General features: G+C 32.9%; 1 protein-coding gene across 3 annotated transcripts in view; it reads left to right on the forward strand.

The window, feature by feature from the left end:
* The first annotated feature begins 7531 nt into the window (after positions 1-7531).
* Positions 7532-24997, forward strand: part of LOC134715721 (transient receptor potential cation channel subfamily M member 3-like) — a 114938-nt gene continuing 97472 nt past the window's right edge. Inside the window, exon 1 of one of the 3 annotated variants that reach the window (XM_063578085.1) lies at positions 7532-7685. The gene's annotated coding sequence lies outside the window, so the exon portion shown is untranslated. Of the gene's footprint in view, positions 7686-19678; positions 19827-21476; positions 21610-24997 lie in introns of those variants that run through there. The other 2 variants (XM_063578088.1, XM_063578087.1) reach the window with 2 other exon arrangements.

The raw sequence follows: 24997 nt of genomic DNA on the forward strand, positions 1-24997 counted from the left end.
CATGCATAGTCTTCTTTATTATTATTTTCATATTTTGTACAGGTTAAAACCATTTTTAAGCAATAATGTGTACATGTTATAACGTGTACGAGATACTTTTGTAATGTTATAACTTGTATTATAGCATTGTACAAATTATGAAATGTAATAATTTTGTTTCTTTCCGATACAACATATGACTCGTCGGTCTTATTAAGATGAAGATATGGTATAATAGCCATCAAGACAACATAATGACGTAGAAAATGGCAACTATAGGTCACTGTGCGCTAGAACACTCTCGTAAAACTTACAAACACTCCTTGTGAGGAGATCAGCCTATGATTAATTACAGAAATTTAACACCATTTCTAGATACAGTAAGCTTAAGTCTGTATCAAGTTGGTCTTTTGTAAGAATAGATTTGTAATTAGCTTGACTTTCAAACCCTAGGTGTCAAATAGGACCAAAGTAATATTTATTTGTATCCAATTGATGGCAGATATAGTATACCAGTATAAGGAACATAGAAGGTATTAATTGTCTTCTTTTCTTTTTGTGTGTGTCCGTTTGATTTTTGTCGAGCCTGCGACTTAAGTTGTAGAAAACTCGACATAGGAATAGTAATCCGTTAGCTCAACTCTTAAAAGCTTTATATTTTAGAAGGTGGAAGACCTGGATGCTTCATACTTTGTATATAGATGCCTCATGTTACGAAGTTTCCGCCAGTCACATGTCCAATGTCATTGGCATCATTTTCATGGTTCAGTGACTACTTAAAAAGGTTAAGATTTTTTGTAATGTAAAATTCTCCCTTATTAAACATTAAAATTAAGAACTATATTCGGTATGTGCATACCTTGCAAGGTCCTCATGTCCATCAGACAGTTTTCACTTGACCTTGACCTCTTTTCATGGATCAGTGAACAATGTTACGTTTTGGTGGTCAGGTCCATAACTCAGATACTATAAGCAATAGGTCTTGTATATTTGGTGTATGGAAGGACTGTAAGGTGTTCATGTCAAACTGGCAGGTGTCATCTGACCTTTGCCTCATTTTCATGGTTCGTGGTTATAGTTAAGTTTTTGTGTTTTGGTCTGTTTTTCTTATACTGTATGCAATAGGTCTACTATATTTGGTGTATGGAGTGATTGTTAGGTGTACATGTTTAGCTGCCAGGTGTCATCTGACCTTGACCTCATTTTAATGGTTCAGTGGTCAAAGTTAATTTTTTGAGTTTTGGTCTTTTTCTATATGCAATAGGTCAACTATACTTGGTGTATGGAAATATTTAATGATCTAATTGTCAGTTGCGCAAATTTTATTGCTCCTTTTTACGGTTCATTGCTCAGTGTTAAGTTTTTGTGTTTTGGTCTGTTTTTTCTTAACCTAAAAACAATATGTCAACTAAATCTGTTGTATGGAAGAATTGTCAGCTGTACATGTCTGCCTGGCATTGTCGATCTGACCTTGACCTCATTTTCATATGGTTCATTGGTCAATGTTTAGTTTTCTTGGTTAATGTTTAGTTTATGTGACAGAAAATAAAGCTTTACATTTAGGACTATCTATACATAATATCAATAATTAGTAAAGAAGGCGAGACATTTCAGCGTGTGCACTCTTGTAATTATTTGTATGGTTTTCATTTTATTTATATAGTCCGTTTGACTTCTATAAATCTTCAGAAAATAATTCTTGAAAATTCATTTTTAAAGATAAATATTTTTTTTCTTCATGTGTTTTAATATAAGATATATACGAACTCTGACTATGAATATCACAATTTTGAACCAATAATAAAAAAAAGTTACTCATTAGGTCTCTGTTATTTGTATTTTTTTAAAAATATAAAATACTCAATGGAGTATGTATGAATATTGCAACAGCCTTCCATTCAAAACAAAAATATTAGACATGTGCTTTAAACCTGTTTCATTGTACCATGTGACTTTACTCATTTGAATAACTCTGGTCATGTGATTACTGAGTTTTCTGTTTGCATGCTTTTGTATTTCTCATTGCATACACAGGTCGAGAACTCTAGATTTTCTGACGTCAGAATATATTTGCATAGTAATTTCCAAAACACAAGGCCAATATGGCCTTGAAAAACTGACCAATCGACTCAATGAACTACAATGCATTGTGGGCTTCTACGAGTAAACTACTACTTAAAACACGTGGAATTAGTGGGAAAACAGTCAACTAATATATTGTCTGGGACTCTCATTACCAATGTGTTTATTCTGCAAATATATTTAATGTAAAATATATAACGTAATCCTCAATTTGCATGCTCAGATTAAAAAAATATTGCTTACTGGCTTCACGATTCGACTTTCTTTTTCGCCTTGCAAAAGTAGTGGAACCGGTTTTGTGCATTGTTATGAATTGAACCTACATTAATTTCAAGACATGAAACAGTGAAATATCCAGTGAAGTGACCACTGTCCAGTAAGAAAATCATTTGAGATCTTTAAAACCGATATTATGTCATTCCAAAATCATTTCTGCCTAGAAAAACACGAAAACTTTTATTGAAACACTTCTTTTTGTACTGAATGTATATTTTTTTTTATCAAGACCTGAACTAAAAATAAGAACATCATAATATTCATTATGCTAAAAATAGGTGTTATGAAATCGGCAGGGGCGGATCCAGCCGTTTCAAAAAAGCGGGTCCTAACCCTTGACAAAAGGGGAGGGGGTTCCAACTACATGTCCCCATTCAAATGCACTGATCCTTCAAAAAAAGTGGGGTCCATAACCCGGAACCCCCGCCCCCTGGATACGCCACTGAGCGGGTACGGTATATAGCTCAATACATTTTTTTTTTTATAGTTTCAACAATCGATAACATCCGTTTGTTGCTAGTTTTATCACAAAATATCTCCAATATTAAAAGTCTCTGGATCATAGTGGGTGCCATATTACCTATTTTTTTTCCTTCTAAAACGTGCTTTGTATATAGAAATAAGAAGATGAGGTATGAGTGCCAAATGAGACATCTTTCCAACAAAAAAATAATCTAGTAAAGTAAGCAGTCATAGGTTCAATGCTGAAAAGTAAGCCATAAATGACCCAAAAATTACTTGTGTAAAACAATTTACAAAAAAAACAAACCAAAACGGCCCAATTAAATATATAAAAGGAGAAAAAAACTATCCCATAAAAAAATAAATTGTATATGAGCCTGTATTTCAGTGGTTGTCGTTTGTTTATGTGTTACATATTTGTTTTTTGTTAATTTTTTATATATAATTAAGGCCGTTAGTTTTCTCGTTTGAATTGATTTACATTGTTATATCGGGGCCTTTTATAGCTGACTATGCGGTATGGGCTTTGCTCATTGTTGAAGGCCGTATGGTGATCTATAAATGTTAGTTTCTGTGTCATGTTGGTCTCCTGTGGAAAGCTGTTTCATTGGCAATCATACCACATCTTCTTTTATTTTATTATTGAGCCAACGCTGCAATTTTCACAAAACATATCAAATTTTCCACCTTGTCGCACATACACATGGATAACATCATTACAGCTTATTTCCTAATGCATGTAGGACAAAACTTTGGTTAGCTTGCTTGCTTTGTTTGTATATTGTACAAAATATAAAATATACAAGTTAAACTATGTCTATACATGTATATTGTTTAAAGATGTCGATCTTATTTTCAAAGCTTGTATAAACAACTATACAATCAAAGCAAGCAAGCCAACCAAAGTTTTACTTTGCAGGTATAAGAAATCAGCTGTAATGATTTTATTCTGTTTGGCAAATGTCCGAGCCCGTTAAAAAACGAACAAACTGAAACTACAGTTGCTGACCTTTACTACCTTCAAAACAAAGGGAACAGTTTGGAAGTCCCATATACTGAAATGTGAAAAAAATAAATACTTATAGATTTTGTTAACACTGCGATGTATGTAAATACCTCTTCGCCTTTTTTACGAACACAAAATTCAAGGATCACACATTAGCCTTTAATTATCTATACAAAAATTGCTGTACCCATGAATATCAGCACCGGCTGTTATCGACGGCTTACTTTATTTACACTAGTAAGTTGTCATATGGGTAATTGTGTTTTCTCGCTGTTGTTTCGTTGTTGTCTGGTGGACAAATACATGAAATATCTGTGCCATCATCAAACATGTTAATAGCTATATATCGGGTAATTCAAACCCTTTTTTCTTCGCATAGAAACAACTCTTCGTTAATCTGAGCATGGAAGTAATACTTTATATCATGAACTATAAAAAAGGATACACAAAATGAAAAACTAAGCGAAATTGTGAATCCCGCATTGCACGAAAAAATGTGTTGTATTTCAGTAAATAACACGTGTTCTTGGTTGATTGTAAACACGTAGTAGTCCATCATGCATTGTGACTCATTTAGTGGATTGGTCAAAAACCTAGGTAAAAATAAATTGCGTCACATGTAAATAAACAATTACATGTGCGAGAACATAAGTATGCTAATTTATGCATTTCCATATAAGGTAGTGGTCCTGACCTGATACAGAAAGATCAGTAATCACATGACGAGAGTTATTTAAATGAGTAAAGTCACATGGTAAAATAAAACAGGTTGAAAGCACATGTCAAATGTTTTTGTTTTGATTGGAAGGCTGTTATACTACTCATACTTACTCCATTGAGTATTTTATATTAAAAAAATTATTAGTAACATAGAGAGCCAATGAGTAATTTTTTGATTATTTGTTAAAAATTATGATAATAATAGTCAGAGTTCGTATATATCATACATTAACACCACAGGCACTTGTTTTCTATCCAAATTTCTATATGGGAAGATCTACTATCCCTATATATGAGGGGGTCCTACATATTACGAGCACTTGTTTTCTATCCATGGGAAGATCTACTATCCCTATATATTACGAGAAGGTGGCTAACATTGTAATAGCTACTCCCACTTCAAAACTCTATTTCTACTCGTAATATATAGGGATAGTAGATCTTCCCATGGATAGAAAACAAGTGCCTGTGATTAACACACATGAAGAAAAAAAATATTATTCAGTAAAAATGAATTTTTAAGAATTAATTTCTGAAGATTTATAGAAGTCAAACGGACTAGTATTGACTTTGAATATTTTGCGTGTTTTACAGGTAAGTTTAGTTGAAAATAAATCAGAATAGATACATAAAGAATAGGATGAACCCATTCATAAACAATTTAAAAAACGAAGTTGTTGCATGTCTCCACATACCAAATAAAACCAGTACCCAAAGGGAGATAATTCAATCAACTATTCAAATGTCTTTTTCATTTAAGAGATTTGGTTGAAATTAAGTAAAAGGCCTTCTACACAACGAGAAAATTCCCGCGCCATGAGGCGTAAAGATATAGATATCAAGATCCAGGAAAGGGCAGTTCATTGTTATTATATAAAATTTATTTAAAGTCAGTTCAACGGGGTACATCTCTTTATTGTTTATTCTGAAGTCGTCATTATTGAGAAGTGTTATTAGACTTATGCATCAGAGTTTGTTTCGATGAGTCTTTGCTGATTTTAATCATACATTGTAACTCATGACAATACAGACACAGGTTTGCAATAAAGGATGCACAGTAAGTCCCCATTGGAATTCCGCCATGATAATTTAACGATAGTTACCTTAGTCTTAAATCAGTACTTTTATCTTTTGTGTTTTTGTTAATTTTTGTATCTGTTTCGTGTCGATCTGGTGAATCAAAGTGGTTTTTATCTATTTCTCAGATACAATAAGCAATAGGGCAATGTATTTGGTGTATGGAATGATTATAATGTGTACATATCTGTTTGACAGGTTTCATCTTACCTCGACCTCATTTTAAGGGTTTGATGAACAACTTTTATTATTCTTGGTTTTGTCTATTTCTAAGATACTTAAAGCAATTTGAATAGGGCAACTATATGATCCTAGGTTCATGGGATGATTGTAAGGTGAGCATGCATGTCTGTCTAGAAGAGTGAATGTAACTTGGCCTTGAACTCATTTTCATGGTTCATTGGCCAATAAAACGTTTTAATGTTTTTTGTCAGATACTTTATAACCAGAGACATATAATAATAAAATTGAATTATATTTCTCTGCTATAACAAACACGTCAACTTTATAAGGTGAAATTTTGTTGCATGGACTGATTTTAACTGTGTATATGTCTGTCTTTGTGTAACCTAATTTTTTTCAGAACAGCTATATAGCCTAAGGGACCTTAAATTGACCAGTGTATAACAATTCAAACGAAAAAACAACGATCTAATCTACATAAAACTTGAACGAAATGAGAAACACTTATGAACCACATCAACAAATGACAACCACTGAACATCATGTTCCTGACTTAGTATAGGTGCCAATAAATGCAGCGGGTTTAAACGTGTTTTTTTTAAATAGGTACCAACCTTCAAACCAATCTTCAGACTTTTTGCATCGGCTATAAAGATTATTCTGTTACATTACTCATTTTATCTTGTTGTATTCAAATTGAAATGCAATACATTGGATTCAAGACTTTTTAACAAACAGAACACAAATTAACAGTAGTTCTTGAAGCGGAAACATCAAATGAAATGCAAGTAACATCTGCAAAATTATACATTCCGACTTGCTTGAAAAAGTTGAAACTACAAAATATTTAGGACTTACTCTTCAATTAAATCTCCGTCTCTTGGATTTATTTGTAGAAACCTTAGAAAAGTCTCGCCTATAGTTAAAGCTCATGCATTTAAAGCTCATGTCCAACCTAAATTAGAGTACTGTTCAAGGGATCCACGTCAAAAACAGCATGTATAATTTCACACTTTCACAAATTGAAAAAAAAAATCACTATAGCAGCCCGTTCTATATGCTACTCAGTGCTTCCATATGATAACACTAGCACAGTTACTGAAATGATGACAGACTTATTGTAACCAACTAGAAATCTTAGAGTTTAAGATACATACTTGTTTTCTCCTACAAAATTATACACGAAATTGTTGCAGTCCCTACATGTAACCTTTTGTTCCGGTCATGATAGACCGCCAGGCCCAATAGAATCAGACATAGAAATCCATCGGACTCATCAGCTTAGGCATCTAAAGACAGTTATAAAAATTCATTTTTATCCACGTACAATAATGTATTGGAATCATCAGCCACAACAAATATAGTTTTATGCAGTTAAAATACTTTAGACTAGTACATGGTTTAAGAGTATGATCTCAGAATCTGCAGTTGCATCCCTACTTTCTATCCCTACGTAGCTAGGCTATTAAACTATATATTTTTAATGTATCTTTATCTAAATGTTAATTTTCAGATATACATGTACATAAGTTTGATTTTTATTTCGTCTTTTTTTCTGAGATTATTTTGCAAATAATTTATTATATTTTTTGTACAGGTATATGATCCCAGAGACATATATATGTGTATATATGTCTCTGATGATCCTTATATTTATATCGCCCGAAACTGAAAGATGATGAAGAAGAATCGGATCAGTTTCCGAATACGTTTTGCGATTTACAATATTTCAATATCGACCTTCACCTTTTTAAAACGTGGATTCACAAAAAATTGGTTGAAAGAAACAGATACTTTATCGATACTCTGTATTCCATGGAGAAACCTATGGTATTTTGTTCAAGTGGTTATAAAGTGGAATTCAGCACTGCGAAATTCACACTCAGAACAGTTGTAACTGGTAAGAATTTGATTTCCAACTCTTTGTTTTTTTCTTCCTTTGGGATTCAGAGACTGAACAAAAGCCATTTTACGATATGACATATAATTTCATCAACAATCAATTTTCAACTCCCTTTGACGGTGATACAAGATCCAAAAATGAGAAGCATATCCCAGCAACTTCATTATATTACTTGAACAATATTGTAGTCATTAGTACTACTACTACTAGTCTTTTCCAGTCTAGATAGTCTAGAGGCCTAGAAAAAAAGTTTCCTGTTGAAGTACTGCAGAGAATATCATTATGAGTTGTTTTTTACAAACATGTTGCATTGGGCATAGGACTTTTGGGCAGAAATAAGAAATGCACATATCATCATTTGTGCGTTTACAATTACATAGGACATTTTAGCGTCTGAAATTGAATACTAATCTTGTCTCCATTTTTAAATTCATGAAGGATGTTTGATCAAAATTTCCTGTAATTCTTTTATTTAAGAAATTAAAATATTTTTAAAAAGTAGGGGGACAAACAAAAGAAACAACATTTTATTTTTAATAATTCAACCGGTTCTGGCTAGTTTAAAACAGTAGTATAGACCAGAATTGATCCCTTCTTTAATATCAATCAAAATTTTAGAACTACATTTGTACATTAAATTTTTCATGTTCATCTTGTGAAATGTCCTTTCCTGTACATTAAAAACCAAAGAGCCAAATTTTACACTTGGCTACAATGTGAGCTTTTCTCATCACTTCCTGTCCATCGACTTGTCATCTGTGGTCCTCTGTTAATTTTTACAAAAATCTTGTACGTTGAAACTACTGGCCAAATGTGTTGATTAAACTATTCCTAATCAGTTGTTAAATGATGTTATGGATAAATTGTTTCTAATGTTTGTTTTGTAAGAGGCAGAAATTGTAACGTGAGGTCTCATAGTTGATAATACATGTATAAGGTCACTGTACATGTATACTGGAAAATAAGGGTGAACTACGTGTAGTGTACAGGAAGTCAGATTCAGTAGCAGCACAATTACAAAAAAATGTATGAAGATTTTGATAGAAAAAAAGGATGTTCCTTTTAGAAAAAGAATATAAAACATGTTTAAGTACATGTACACTTGTTTAAACAGTTATAATAAAACTTAGATAGTCATTCAAGTATGTACATTTGTACATGTAAAACAGGTTCAACTTTATTTTAATTTGAAGAATCATTTGAAAAACTAAATAAGATTTGCCAAAAAGCCATGGACTGACACTGTGATTCATTTATTTGAGAGAAATACCTATGTGAATGAAATATATATACAAAAAAATTGCAATTAAATACATTAAGATCTATATATAAGGGGATCCAAGCAATTGTTTAAAATCTCAAGATGCATACATGTAGCTTCATTATAATTTTGCTGAATCACTGAGTTGATTTACTTTATTTTCATTTATGTTTATATTTGTTCCATTGTACCATGTGTATCATTTGAACTTGCTTTAATTTTTATCAGAGTGACACACTTAACTTTAATTTATATACCAGTTGACTTTTTAATTACATGATACTAGATAGACAGTTGTCTTGTTTGACAATTATGAGAAGTTACAAATGACATGTTATATTGTGACAGCTGATCCTTGTTGTAATTGATTAAGATGTGAAAGTATAAATTACTCAATCATGTACATACTAATGTACAATTAACGGATAAAAAGGAAAATAAACATATGGAGCTGTACTGATTTATGCCTCTTTTCAGAATGAGAGACAATGATCTTAATCCAGCAACCATAGTGTCAACTACTTGTATAAAGTTTTATGTTTCTGAAGGTACAATATCTGGCTACTTTATAGTTTAAACATATTTAGTAATATTGGATTGGGAAACAAGTTTTACAAATTATATTAATCCTTTTCCACTTTGCGGCATTAGCCTGCTCCTTTTTCGAAATCTATAAGGGTGTCTTTTACGTGCAATTGATATTGCTCTCTCTGAACACAGGTCAGCCATTTATCGCCCCCTTCGGACAGACTATCATCGTTTCCTCAAGACCATACATGTGCTTGCAAATGGTGTCAAGGGAGAGCCGAAAATTCAGTCCCTGAAATTTTCATCCCGGAACGGGAATCAAACCATGAGCCTTTGTGTTAGTAGTCCGATGCACTAACCACTACACCACAGATCTCCTGGCTACTTATAATCTTGTAAACAAGTGCTTTCTGTAAGCATGGCAAGCAGGGATGGGCACGATTACTGACAAATGTAATCGATTAATAATCGATTACATGAAGGATTTTTGTGCAATCGATTAATAATCGATTACACTTATTTTTGTATGTAATCGATTACAATCTATATTGAATTTATTTTACTTATTTTTAACTTTTTTGTTATGATATAGAAGGTCTAGAATTATTGACAAACATTAAAAGTCTTTTATTTCAGATGCTGGAAATATACTAAATTTTGTAAGAAGATCTGGTTAATCTTATAAACTCTCAAGCAATATTAATGCACTTTATTTTATCAGTACTATAAACTGATGAATACATGCAGTTTGTCTCTTTTCATTTCAAATATAGGTTTCATTTTATCAAACTATTTTACTAAAGTAATCGAAATGTAATCGAAAGTAATCGATGATTACATCATAATTTTTGCTGTAATCGATTAAATTACGATTACATGTAATCAAAAATATGGTCGATTACAGATTACTGTCGATTACTTGAAAAAATGTAATCAATTACAATCGATTACGATTACATACTACGATTACCCCATCCCTGATGGCAAGTTCTATGAGGTTTCAATCTGCCATATATCCATCGTCCTTGACCTTATTTTAAAGGTTTAGGGATTGCCTAATAAGACATTTTTTTATCACATGATTTTTTTTTCAGTACAATACAGTACAATATTGATTATTCAATATTAAACAAAACATGTCAGATTTGGGTTTGATTTGGAATAAGATTAATACATTGTAGTATGTTAACATTATGACTTATGAACAAATCAATTTCTCCATGAACAATGTATACATTATTCATGTGCTGCAGTTTTTATTTTTTATAAGATTACGTATTGGTTTACTGTGTACACACATGGTTAAAAGTGATTTTAGACTGAAAAATTGCAGAATGGTTTATCTTCATCTTTATTACATGTACATTCATATTTAAGTTACATGTCTCTATACTATATATATTAATTGGGAGGTAAATGAATTTTTGACTGGGATGATTTTTGGATTAGAAATGAAATATTAATTTAGATTACATACATAAACTGTTTCACATATATGTTTATAAATTTATTTTCTTCAAATACTGAAATAAGCTGGTCCTTTGTGTGAATTTTTATGCCACCGCTACAGCAGAGGGGGCATCAAGTTTTACCCTTGTCAGTTTGTATGTCCATCCGTAATTGGGATCTCTTCCTTTAGATATGGAAAATTAGCTGATTTCTTTTTTTCATTCTCAAACTCCAGTTTGCATCAACCAATTGTTATAACTCTTATGCACAATGCTTACAACCAAAAAAACACTAGATTAAGTATGAATTTGGGTAGTGTTATAGTTACAGTACATGTCACTTTATTGATAATGTTATAAACAAGCAGGGGCCTCATCTGTGTCTAATTGACACTTTCCCTTTTTATTTTTCCTATCTTGCTACTGCAGTTGTATCAAAATGCTAAAAAGTTAATTTTAGGTTATTATTTTGCCTACTTAATTTTTCGAAATACCAATAAACATATTTTGATGTTACCTGTAAGATTTATAAGTAAGTCACTTTACTAGTGAAATTTATGCTGTTTGACAATGGGAATTCAGGGTTCGACACTAACGCTAGCCCACTAGCCTGAGACTAGTAACTTTTGTGTCAGGCTAGTTATTGTCCGTGTCACAGTAGCCTGAGGGGCTAGTAAATTTATTTGTCATTGAACATCAATGAATAGTCTGTTGTACTTTCAGCAGAGTACAGTCCAAACGCCAGTCATATTCTGACAACTTTGTCGAAAATGTCTGCACTGGTTCCACAATCTGTTTATTTGGCATTGGAGGGTAAAATTTCGACCATAAACCAGTTGCTATATACAGTCAAGTTGGCCTAAGGTTACTCAAACCATATTAATTACTGTAAATTCAGAAATTATCGCGTGCATTTATTATTGCGATTTTGTCATTTTACACTTGAATGCGATTTTAATTTTTACGATTTTGAGAAAAGTCATGCAATAATTTCTGAATTTACAGTATACCATTGTTCGTCCCTTATAGTAAGAAACCACAAAGTTACTAGATAACTGGTTTTGAAATGAAAATTGATTAGACTGCATACCTATACATTTGGTTTTATTGTATTTTATTATTCAAACCATATACTTAACGCTTTTATTCTCTATCGTATGCATTGTTTACCCTCATCTATCACATAGTTGTCTTGAAAATATTTAAAATTGGAAATGTCCTTTATAAAAATAGAGTGTTGAAAGGTTCCCTGTTGAAAAAATGCCTGAGTTTTGATTACTGGTATATGCATCTCAAAATGCTTACTAAAGTTACTCATGATGACTGAGCCACTCAAAGACCCAGTTTTTGATTTAGGATTTTGTATAAGGCAGCCTCCTAGTTAGCCAATATTTGCTCTGATGCTTGTAACAAATATATATATGCATTTCCCCATTTCCTTTCAATTTTATTTATCATATATGTAGATCCATCAGGGGTTGGGGCATAATTCATTTGTTATATTTTTTTCTTCACCTTATTAATTTGAATTAAAGTCTGACATCACTGCTTCAAAATGGAAGATCCCATGTGACGTTTTTTGTGTTGTTAATGTTTTATTTTGTCTTGCTTAGATTAAAAATTCCACAAGTCATAATGAATGACAAATATGTATGCATGAAATTGTAACAAAACTTTCCACTAAGTTTAAATAGTCACTATCTGTATTGAGGTACTGTACTACTACAATAGTAGTCAGGTATTACAAATTGTAAAGAAATTTTCCCACCATTTAAATTCATTGAAAAATTCATTGAAGAATATATGAATGATATTTTATAAAGGTGTGTTACAGTACAGAACAGTACAGAACAACAAAGGAATGATGATTTAGAATCACACATGCTCCTACGACCATCAGAACTTAAAATGATACAATTAATATCTCTTTTCCTCATACAGTTAATCGTGACTTTTCAGTATTGTTTGTCCTCTAAAAAAGAAAAACCTCAGATAAACCACCTTCATAGTTGTTTCAGTCAGCTTTTATCTTTTAAAAGGCTTAAAAAGTTGTTAGCAGTTACTTGATTTAACAAAGGGTAAGTCTTTTAAGGTTATATTAGTACATGGTAATATATAATATAAATAAAATGTACATGTATGTATATTTATAATTTCATTCGTTTAAACGGGCAGTGCATTAGAGTGAAATTAATTTCTCCTGGGTGTTTCATCATATGTAGCATAGAGGGCGTAATGTTTTCCCGCTTCAAAATTATTTTCGCGGTATTTTATTGCCTATGTTATCATTCAGCACGACATCGTCAATCTGAGCAGTCGAATTTTCTTGGTAAATTTTAATTCTGGTTAAAGTTTATTAAGCTTTTTATTTGGAGAGTTTTTTGTGTCGATACTGATGTTTGAGTTATATATTATATGTGTAGATATATATGTATGTATTGAGATTATTTATCATTAAATATAGAGCATCGGCGTTGTCGTGCGACTATCCACTTTACAAAGTCTTTGGTATTTATTATAGATTTTTATGTCGTTTGTATGCAGAGTGTGTACATATATATACTTGGATATTTGGTACAAGTATTGATTATACTTGGATATTTTGTACAAGTATTGATTATACTTGGTTATTTGGTGCAAGTATTGGTTTTATGTCTACATTGATGGGTGGTTTATACCAGGAGAATTGTATTTTCTTATTTTTTGAGTTAACAAATTCTGTGTTTTTCATTTGTATTTGAGAAATTTGATAGATTAAAGATAATGTTGATAGTAGGTGTATTATCCTCAGATGAACTGTTAAAACTAATTATTAGCTTTGACTCACTGCATCAAAAGTTGCAAAAGGCGATGAGACTTTAATACATGTAGTTGTAATAAGGGGTTAACTGTACACTGTTTCTCTGCCTACATGTAACCTATTTTTTATGCCTTAACATGCACTTTTCTAAAGTTAGTATTGATACTTTTAAAGTGTATTGTCTGACATCAAAATAATCAAATATCCTGATTCTTTTATTTTCATGGTAAAATAGGTAATAATTTCTGCACTTACTTTTTGGTTTGGCCTGATCAGTTTTCTTTAGACAACCATTTTCAATGCATTTGTAAAAAAACAAGTATTTTTCCGGTTTCCCTGAACAAAACCCTTACCACTTGAGATCAATAATAGGTGGAAAGTCAAATCACTATTTGAGAGCATTAAAACCCAAAATAGCCAATGATGATATTTGATTTATACATGTATAGATATAACAATTATCATAATTATTAATGGTTTTTCCTTGCAACATTATCTAGAAATGTTTGTCAATAAAGTAACACATTGTGTTCTTTTTGCTTCTCAGCATTGCTCTCCACTGCAATGAACCAGTATTTTACCAGTATTCTTCCCAACAAGGGAAATAATTCATTCTCCAATGTAATTTAAAAAAATCTGTTATAGATGTGAGTTTCTAGAAGTCCTACATGAAATGCTGATCATTGAATTAATGATGTTATTGCAGACAGCATGATTATATTGACATTTTGTGAAATCCCAAGAGGTTTAAATATTTATATTTAGAAGGTTTAAATCTCTTGATCATGACATTCGAGGAAAATGGAAAAAAAAGATATTACCAGCATGAGGGTTTCATATGCATATGGTTGTAAACTGTCCGATAGCTAGGGTTATTAGCATTTCAGTGGATATTTAGCTTTGAGAGATACTCAGGACCTAAAAACCTTGACTGAGTTTTATATAATACCGACTTCTTTTAAAATTCTAATTATGATTATCTGAAAATTGATAAATAAATGAACTGCTTATTTCAATATAAAGATTTAAATCAGAGTATTTTTACATAATAACATTTGTTTTGATGTAAATTGTATATACATATAGCAATGTCTTAAGATGTGCATTATTCATTTTCTTATTTCAAAAGGTTTTTGCGAAATATTATTTTGCTTTTGAATCTAACAAAAATTTACAATTGTTAACCTCATAAAGAGTTATATTTCCTGCTTTACCTGTCTCATTCATAATTATAATTGTGTATTCCCTACTTGAACAGTTTGGTTATGTAATTGTTTGTAAGCATGGCCTACATTTTCACATAATACTTCCTGGTCCGGTGGCAAATATTTCATTCCAGTACTGGTTAGGATTAGAAAAAAAGGAAATAATACTTTGAATAAGTAAGTACTGTAAAACATTTTGACCCAGATGTAGTTAACATCCTGGTAAGCACACATTACTTACATTTGTACTTTGATATATATATTATAGTTTTTCTAGGAAAATCCCTCATTTAATTTGTTCTATCATTGTTGACATATTTTTTAAACTTTTGTAACTCCTGTTAAAACATAAATAACACACAGCTGTCCTCTCTTTCTGCTCCATCAACAGATTTTTAATCCATTGAAAAGTGTGATTTGGAAAAGTATCAAATCAATTTAATGTTTCTATATCATATGTGAAGAAATTAAGGGTCTTATGCATCCTTTTTTATGCCCCAACTGTAGCTTATGCCTCTGTCTTAGTTGGTGGAAGGGGCATTCAGATTTACCACTGTCAGTCTACATATTTATGTTTAACCCTACATAAATACGTCCCAAAGTTAGTTACTGTTGTTACTGTTGTCTAACTTTAGTTTGCCTCAATCAAATGTTATTAAACTTATGGTATAAACAATTCTTATTACCACAAAAAACAGATCATTAGTTTGAATTTTGGTGATGTCACTTTTATTTTCTATTTATTCAACTTGTCCTAACTGTTTTTTTGTTTACATGAAAAAGGTTGGAACATTTTCTGATATTTCTCATGTTCCATGCCACATCCCTGTACTTTTAAGGTCATGTTTTGCAAAAAAATACCTGAGCATCTTGTTGGCATTTGGATGAATGATCTTTTTGTATACACATGTACCTGAACAGAGCTCAGAGAAATGTTAGTTTATGTACTTCTTGTTGTTACATTGCTGTCTTTATGATTTTTACCTAACATGCATTTATTCCTCTTTAACTGATGGATGTATTTATCATGTTTTGATGTTGAGTAGAATATAATGGTAGTATGATTACTTTCCTGATAGTTTGTAGTCTGGGAATAATGATAAACTAGACATTTGCCTGACCCATGTAATTCTACCTGTGATTTTAGAAAGTAATTTGCTGATGGGATAATTGTCTTCACAAGTCTTCATTTGATGATATATCAATGAGATCCTATGATTACAATAAACCATTTTCAGTTACAGATCAAATCATTTACTCAGCCTATGGTTGTGACATCCTATGGGCAAGTAGGTAGTAAAAGTCATTTGATCTGCAACAAGTTCAATTGAAAATGAATAAATAGTGATTTAGTGTTGTTTTTGCCATCAAACATTGGTAGTGGGATGAAGAATTAGGATTTAAGATTGGATTGTAGATACAATTACATACATTGTCATTTGTAATGGTAAGAGCGCTAGTTCTGTTTTAAATTATGTACATGTATTTTTACATAGTATTTTCTTTTTAGAGGTGGATTTAATGGTTGGGGTAGATCAAATGACCCGCCTCCCTTATGTAGCATCATATACATTTATGATAAAGCTGCTAATAATATTATTATTGTTTGACGTAAATTTTACATTGAGGTTCTGAAAAAGGAAATCACCAATTCACCAACATTCCAACTGACTCCATTTTCAGAAAACGAAATCTGTAACAAACATAAACTTTTAGCAACCGCTTTACAAGCAGAGCCAAATACAATGAAAGTCCCAACTATGAATTGGCTTCCGAAGCTACACAAAACCCCTTACAAATATAGATTTATTTCATCTTCAAGCCATTGTTCTACTAAATTGTCTATCATTCTTACCAGCACACTTGGTACAATTAAAAACCTTATAATAAATTGTTCAAATAAGGCCTTCGAAAATAGTGGAATAAATTACTTTTGGAGTGTCAAGAACTCGTTGAAGTACTTGATAAATTGCATGCTTATATTGCTGATTTTGAATCTGTTCAAAGTTTTGATTTTTCTACCCTGTATACCACATTGCCTCACATTCTCATTAAGAAAAAATTCACACACCTTATTAAATGGGCATTCAAAAAATCAGAATGTGAATATATATGTTCAAACTCTTTTAGGTCATTTTTTAGTAGCAATAAACAAAAAAACTATGTTAATTGGACATGTTTTGATACTATATATGCCCTTGAATTTTTACTAGATAACATTTTTGTTCGCTTTGGTGATTCCGTATATCGTCAGATTATCGGAATTCCAATGGGGACGAACTGTGCACCACTTATTGCGGACCTCTTTTTGTATTGTTATGAGTTACAATTTATGACAAAAATAAGCAAAGACCCATCAAAACAACATCTGATAAACAAATTTAATAATACTTTTAGATATTTGGATGATATTTTGGCTCTCAATAATGACAACTTCAGTATGTATATTAATGAAATTTATCCTGGTGAACTTACTTTAAATAAAGCTAATACTAACAATGACCACTGCCCTTTCCTCGATCTTGATATCTATATCACTAACGGAAAGCTGAATACCAAAATTTATGATAAAAGGGATGATTTTTCATTTCCTATCTTTAATTATCCGTTTTTAGATGGTGACGTTCCCTTGTCACCATCTTACAGTGTTTATATATCTCAACTTGTACGATTCGCTTGTGTATGTAACAATGTTTTAGATTTTAACGAGAGAAATTTATGTATTACTGAAAAATTATTACACCAGGGTTTTCGATATCACAAACTAGTCAAAACATTTACTTAATTTTATCATCGGTATGAAGACATCATTCGTAAATATAGCTCAACATGCAGACTTCTTATACGTTCAGGTATTTCACATCCAATTTTTTATGGAAATATTCTTTATAAAGCACAAAGGTGTCAGTATTCACCTCATAAACTTACAAAACCTTTGAATAGACTTATTAAGAAGGGATATAATTACGATACTGTTGTCAAGTCATTAAAGATTGCATATTTTGGCGTTAATATTGAGTCACTGATAAGGTCTTTGCGTCGGAACTAAACACATTTATTCTAAAAACAGTTGTTGGCATGACACGGGTTATGTTTTTCTCATATATGTTATGATGGTGTGATACTAAACCCCTTACGTGAAGGATTGTGCCTGATGTTCATATGATGAAATCATAATCTTTCAGTCAGTTTAATTGAAGTCTGGAGCTGGCATGTCAGTTAACTGCTAGTAGTCTGTTGTTATTTATGTATTATTGTCATTTTGTTTATTTTCTTTGGTTACATCTTCTGACATCAGACTCGAACTTCTCTTGAACTGAATTTTAATGTGCGTATTGTTATGCTTTTACTTTTCTACATTGTTTAGAGGTATAGGGGGAGGGTTGAGATCTCACAAACATGTTTAACCCCGCCGCATTTTTGTGCCTGTCCCAAGTCAGGAGCCTCTGGCCTTTGTTAGTCTTGTATTATTTAGATTTTAGTTTCTTGTGTACAATTTGGAAATTTGTATGGCGTTCATTATCACTGAACTAGTATATATTTGTTTAGGGGCCAGCTGAAGGACGCCTCCGGGTGCGGGAATTTCTCGCTACATTGAAGACCTGTTGGTGACCTTCTGCTGTTGTGTTTTTTTATTTGGTCGGGTTGTTGTCTCTTTGACACATTCCCCATTTCCATTCTCAATTTTATGATAAATGCATATACATTTTACAAGTATCATTCCAAAAATTTAAACATTAGCTTGCAAACGGGCCCCTCCCCCTTTTTAAATCCTTGATCTGCAACTGTATCCTTGGCCATAGCAGAGGAGGCATTAAGTGTTACCTTTGTTCGTCTGTATGTTCGTACCAAAATTTGTTTCCGTTCTCTAACTTTATTTTAGAAAACTTGTACACAGTGCTAATTACCACAAAACACAGATCCAGCTTCAATTTTGGTGGCGTCACTGGAACCGTTCTGAGTCCCCTTTATAAATGGAAAAATGCCTAATGTTTAGTTTCTTTCCTCTAACTTAAGTTTGCCTCAAACAAATGTTATCAAACATATATACAATTGGTTATTTCAAGAAAGTGGCGTTAATATCACCATTCTCGAGTTATACCCGTTTATAAATGGAAAAAAATGCAAAATTGTTAGTTTCCCTTAGCTTTTCTAACTTGAGTTGCCTCAACCAAACATTCTTGATTTATGTCCCTTTATAATGTTGTATGTAAGAGGGGGCATCATCTGTGTCCATGGGAACGCATTCTCCATTTATTTTGTTTGTAATAGTAGGGTCAGATTTTAAACCTTATGAATTTCACCCGGCAATACTGATTATTATAAGCATCTGAAATTTGCAAAATAGTCACAAATTTCACAAGATCCGTAGCATGAATTTGAAATTTGTTGCAAAGAAAAAAGGACCTGGTGTTTATTCAAGCACACAACATCTGCCAGCGGGGAAGGGGCATAACATTTTTGGAAAAATAAAGGCTTTCCTGATTTCACATCAATAAGTTCCCAAAAATGCTGTATGACGTCAGAGCAATCTCAGTCTAATTCAGGACCAGCTCTAAAGAGAAAACTATAGTTGCTTTCAAACTTTTAATTGCAGAATTGTTTATAGATGTAACCCATTGTGAAGTACTTATTACATTGCAGGGATAAAGTAAATAAACAATAAACAGGAAATGAATTTATCAATACACTGATCAATACTGATTGCAGTAGATTTCATTCATACATGTGTTAATCGATGTCCTGTTGTGTTTAATCACAAGATTATAGTTTTTATTGTCAACACAATAATTTGTTTGTGTTTGAATTTTAAGTTCATGTACTAAAAGTGGATTTGATTTTTACATTGATTGTGGTGTATTGTTGCAATTCACTTTGATTCTACTAAAATAGCAAGTAAGGTTATGATGTACATGTAAACTTTTTACAATTGTTGTATACATGTAATGTAGGGATGGAAACATATGAGCAATGAGGAAACAGTTGAGATCAGGTGGCTCAAAGGTAGGTTGGAGCTGTACATTTACATGTATACACATGGTTGAATGTTGATGATACTTTCATAACTAAAATTGAATGTATGTGCAATCTAAGCATTGAATATTATCATTCCGAATTCCCAAAAATAAATCCCAAATTCAGTTCAGCAAATGCTCACAATTCTGATTGATCTAGTCATTACAAAGCCAGAGGCGAACTTAGGGGGGGGGGGGGGGAGGGCAGAGGGCACAGGCGCCCCTTTTGGGGAAAAAAATTGGTTGCTTATATAGGGAATCACTGAAGCGTGACTGGAGGGGGCCTCCTCTTAGGTCAGTCAGTGGACCCCAACTTATGAAAATTTCTGAATCTGCCACAGAAAGCTAAACTTTTATCAAGCTTTACTCATATATGGTAATTTGGAGACCTCCAGGAAGAATTTTCATTGTTTACAGATTTGATGGTTTTAATGGTAGCAGTATGGTCACACATAATCTCCATTCAAGTCTTTAGGAAATCACATTTTCATCTTTTACTTTGAGAAACATATGATAGGCAATCTGAGCCTTACTAACCATGGGTAAAGTATGGAAGGTCAATCATTGCATTGGGTGAAAAGTGTGCTGCACTTTTTTGAAGACCATCTAGTTACCTATGTGGTGTTAAAATTTGCATCTTGTCAACTATCTTTATCCACACATATCACCTTTCATTTTACTTTTGTATTTGTCTTTTGGTTGCATTGTTTATTCTAAACATGCATAGTTTTCTCGTTTGAATTGTTTTACATTGTCTTATCATGGCCTTTTATAGCTGACTATGCGGTATGGGCTTTGCTCATTGTTAAAGGCTGTATGGTGACCTATAGATGTTAATGTTTGTGTCATTTTGGTCTTTTGTGGATAGTTGTCTCATTGGCAATCATACCACATCTTCTTTTTTATATGAAATATTTGCTGCTGGACATTAAGCAGAATCAATTGTTTGGTAAAGTTTGGTTAGCAACCTATTTCTGTATTAGTGTCTTTTAATAATTCAGAAATGTTTCCTAATTGAATTCCGTGGATTTTATTGATTGATATTCTGCTGTAGTTGATGGATGTCATTGTTTTAATAAGTTTGTTACTGTTGTTAATCTAATATCATATTGGTAACAGTGTTTTGAATACTCCAAATGTCATGACAAAATGTTGTTTTGAAAGTGGTGTTCAGTAAAGTTAACACCTCTTTAGTGACATACCTACATGAGACTGGCTTATATATAAGAGGAAGGACTTATTAACAAGTAGTTCTTGTAAGTACATAGTAGTGCATTTTTAGGCCCCTTTAGCTTGCTGTTCGTTGTGAGCCAAGGTTCCATGTTGAAGACCATACTTTACCTTATAATGGTTTTCTTTTACAAATTGTGACTTGGATGGAGATTTGTCTCATTAGCACTCGTACCACATCTTATATCTAGTACATGTAAGTAGAGACTGACTTATATATAAGAGGAAGGACTTATTAACAGGTAGTACATGTAAGTACATAATAAGTTACTTCCTGCTGCATATTTGAGTGATGTATATAGATACATGTATCTGGTGTCAAATGTTGAGTAAACAAAGATTGGATACATAAACCAAACTCACAAATATCTGTAAATTGTATGGTAGTCACAACTGATGCTACAAAAGTAAAAAGACTAGGATGTAACATCAAGGTAGTCTTACAATATAAATTGAATATAATAGTTATACTAATAATAACAGAATGTCTATTTTTAACGTTGGTCATTAAATTGTCTAATTTAGAAATATTTTCTTCGAGTGTGATAATTTTTGCAAAGGACAGGATGCACAAATATAAAAATTGCTTGCAAATTTGATTTTCGCTTTATCCAGGAACTGATTTTTTTTCTAAAAGTAATTAGTATTGCATTCCTTAATGCTCGTCATGAACCCTCAATTATTCTTTAAATAACTTTAAAAGAGGAGGCTACTATGTATAACGAGAAAGCAATTAAAAATGTGGGTGTCATAAATATATAGGGATTAAAAAATCTTCCTTAAATTATGATTAAACTATGATGAAGTAGTGTGGAAAATAATTCAGTCCCTGTTCCTATTGATTCTAAGGAGGAAGGTTCAGGTGGGTATTATAGAATATCAAAACTAGAAACCTTATATCCTTGTATCAGGTAGAAAACATCAGTGATATCCAATGCTTAGTAAGTATGATGCTTCTCCCTTTAATCTTAAGAAATTATTGAAAGCATATTAAAACATGAGACCACAGCTTTGATCTGACATATTGGTGTGTTTGACTTTGTTAAATCAATAGATATATTTATGAAGCTAATATGAGTATTAATATTGTCACTGTTTGACTTCTTGTTGCATGTGTAATACATAAGCTAGATCAAATTCATTTTAACAATTAACAATAGTAATACTTGTCTTAGAATGTACTTCTTTTCAATTCCTGAAAAGATGAAAAAATACAAATTCTAAAAATACATTTCTATAAATGAGCTTTATTTAGAGTCTGATTCTAAGTATGGTACACTTTTAAAATATGGATAATCGTTGGTCATTTCAATAATTTTGATTTTTTCGCTTGAGCAGCTACGGTGAAAGTAAGAAAAACAAGAGAGTTGAGATGACCAATGACAATCTGTATATCACTATTTTGCATATGACAACATCGAAATTAACATTGACAACGGCACATGCTCCCTTAGTTTCTAGTGATAATTTTTCATATCTCTCTACTGTGCTGAAAAAAGAAAATCCCATAAAATAAGAATATCAAAATATTACCCCACCTAAAACTCTTTGATAATTTTACATTTGCTTGTGTCTTAAATTGCGCTGAATTTGATATTTTGGAAATGAAAAAAAATGAAAAGCATTTTAATGAAGGTAGCACTGTCCAGTGTAACTTTTCTTATTTACTCAAAATAACGCATTGTTGACATGTGTATTTATTTCAAGCTTTGTTTCTTTTTAGCTCACCTGGCCCGAAGGGCCAAGTGAGCTTTTCTCACCACTTGGCGTCCGTCGTCCGTCGTCGTCGTCGTCCGTCGTCGTCCGTCGTCGTTGTCGTTAACAATTTACATTTTGAACTTCTTCTAGAGAACCACTGAATGGAATGGAACCAAACATGGCATGAATGTTCCTTATGAGGTGCTGACCAAGTGTTGTTACTTTGTAGCCGATCCATCATCCAAGATGGCCGCCAGCGGGGGACTTAGTTTAACATAGGACACTATGGGAAATGCATACAAATGACTTCTTTTAGAGAACCATTGAATGGAATGAAACCAAACATGGCATGAATGTTCCTTATGAGGTGCTGACCAAGTGTTGTTACTTTGTTGCCGATCCATCATCCAAGATGGCCGCCAGCCGGGGACTTAGTTTAACATAGGACCCTATGGGAAATGCATACAAATGACTTCTTTTAGAGAACCACTGAATGGAATAAAACCAAACATAGCATGAATTATCCTAATGGGGTGCTGACCAAGTGTTGTTACTTTGTAGCCGATCCATCATCCAAGATGGCCGCCAGCGGGGGACTTAGTTTAACATAGGACCCTATGGGAAATGCATACAAATGACTTCTTCTAGAGAACCACTAAATGGAATGAAACCAAACATAGCATGAATATTCATTCCTTATGGAGTGCTGACCAAGTGTTGTTACTTTGTAGCCGATCCATTATCCAAGATGGCCACCAGCGGGGACTTAGTTTAACATAGCACCCTATTGGAAATGCATACAAATGACTTCTTTTAGTGAACCACTGAATGGAATGAAACCAAACATGGCATGAATGTTCCTTATGTGGTGCTGACCAAGTGTTGTTACTTTGTAGCCGATCCATCATCAAAGATGGCCGCCAGCAGGGGACTTAGTTTAACACAGGACCCTATGGGAAATGCATACAAATGACTTCTTTTAGAGAACCACTGAATGGAATAAAACCAAACATAGCATGAATGTTCCTTATGGGGTGCTGACCAAGTGTTGTTACTTTGTAGCCGATCCATCATCCAAGATGGCCGCCAGCGGGGGACTTAGTTTAACATAGGACCCTATGGGAAATGCATACAAATGACTTCTTTTAGAGAACCACTGAATGGAATGAAACCAAACATGGCATGAATGTTCCTTATGAGGTGCTGACCAAGTGTTGTTACTTTGTTGCTGATCCATCATCCAAGATAGCCGCCAGCCGGGGACTTAGTTTAACATAGGACCCTATGGGAAATGCATACAAATGACTTCTTTTAGAGAACCACTGAATGGAATAAAACCAAACATAGCATGAATGTTCCTTATGGGATGCTGACCAAGTGTTGTTACTTTTTAGCCGATCCATCATCCAAGATGGCCGCCAGCGGGGGACTTAGTTTAACATAGGACCCTATGGGAAATGCATACAAATGACTTCTTCTAGAGAACCACTAAATGGAATGAAACCAAACATAGCATGAATGTTCCTTATGGAGTGCTGACCAAGTGTTGTTACTTTGTAGCTGATCCATTATCCAAGAAGGCAGCCAGCGGGGGACTTAGTTTAACATAGGACCCTATTGGAAATGCATACAAATCACTTCTTCTAGTGAACCACTGAATGGAATGAAACCAAACATGGCATGAATGTTCCTTATGTGGTGCTGACCAAGTGTTGTTACTTTGTAGCTGATCCATCATCCAAGATGGCCGCCAGCGTGGGACTTAGTTTAACATAGGACCCTATGGGAAATGCATACAAATGACTTCTTTTAGAGAACCACTGAATGGAATGAAATCAAACATGGCATGAATGTTCCTAATGTGGTGCTGACCAAGTGTTGTTACTTTGTAGCCGATCCATTATCCAAGATTGCCGCCAGCGGGGGACTTAGTTTAACATAGGGCCCTATAAGGAAATGCATACAAATGACTTCTTTTAGAGAACCACTGAATGGAATAAAACCAAACATTGCATGAATGTTCCTTATGAGGTGCTGACCAAGTGTTGTTACTTTGTAGCTGATCCATCATCCAAGATGGCCGCCAGCAGGGAACTTAGTTTAACATAGGACCCTATGGGAAAT

This window comes from Mytilus trossulus, chromosome 4 (genome assembly GCF_036588685.1).
Source record: "Mytilus trossulus isolate FHL-02 chromosome 4, PNRI_Mtr1.1.1.hap1, whole genome shotgun sequence".
NCBI classification, from domain to species: Eukaryota; Metazoa; Mollusca; class Bivalvia; order Mytilida; family Mytilidae; genus Mytilus; species Mytilus trossulus.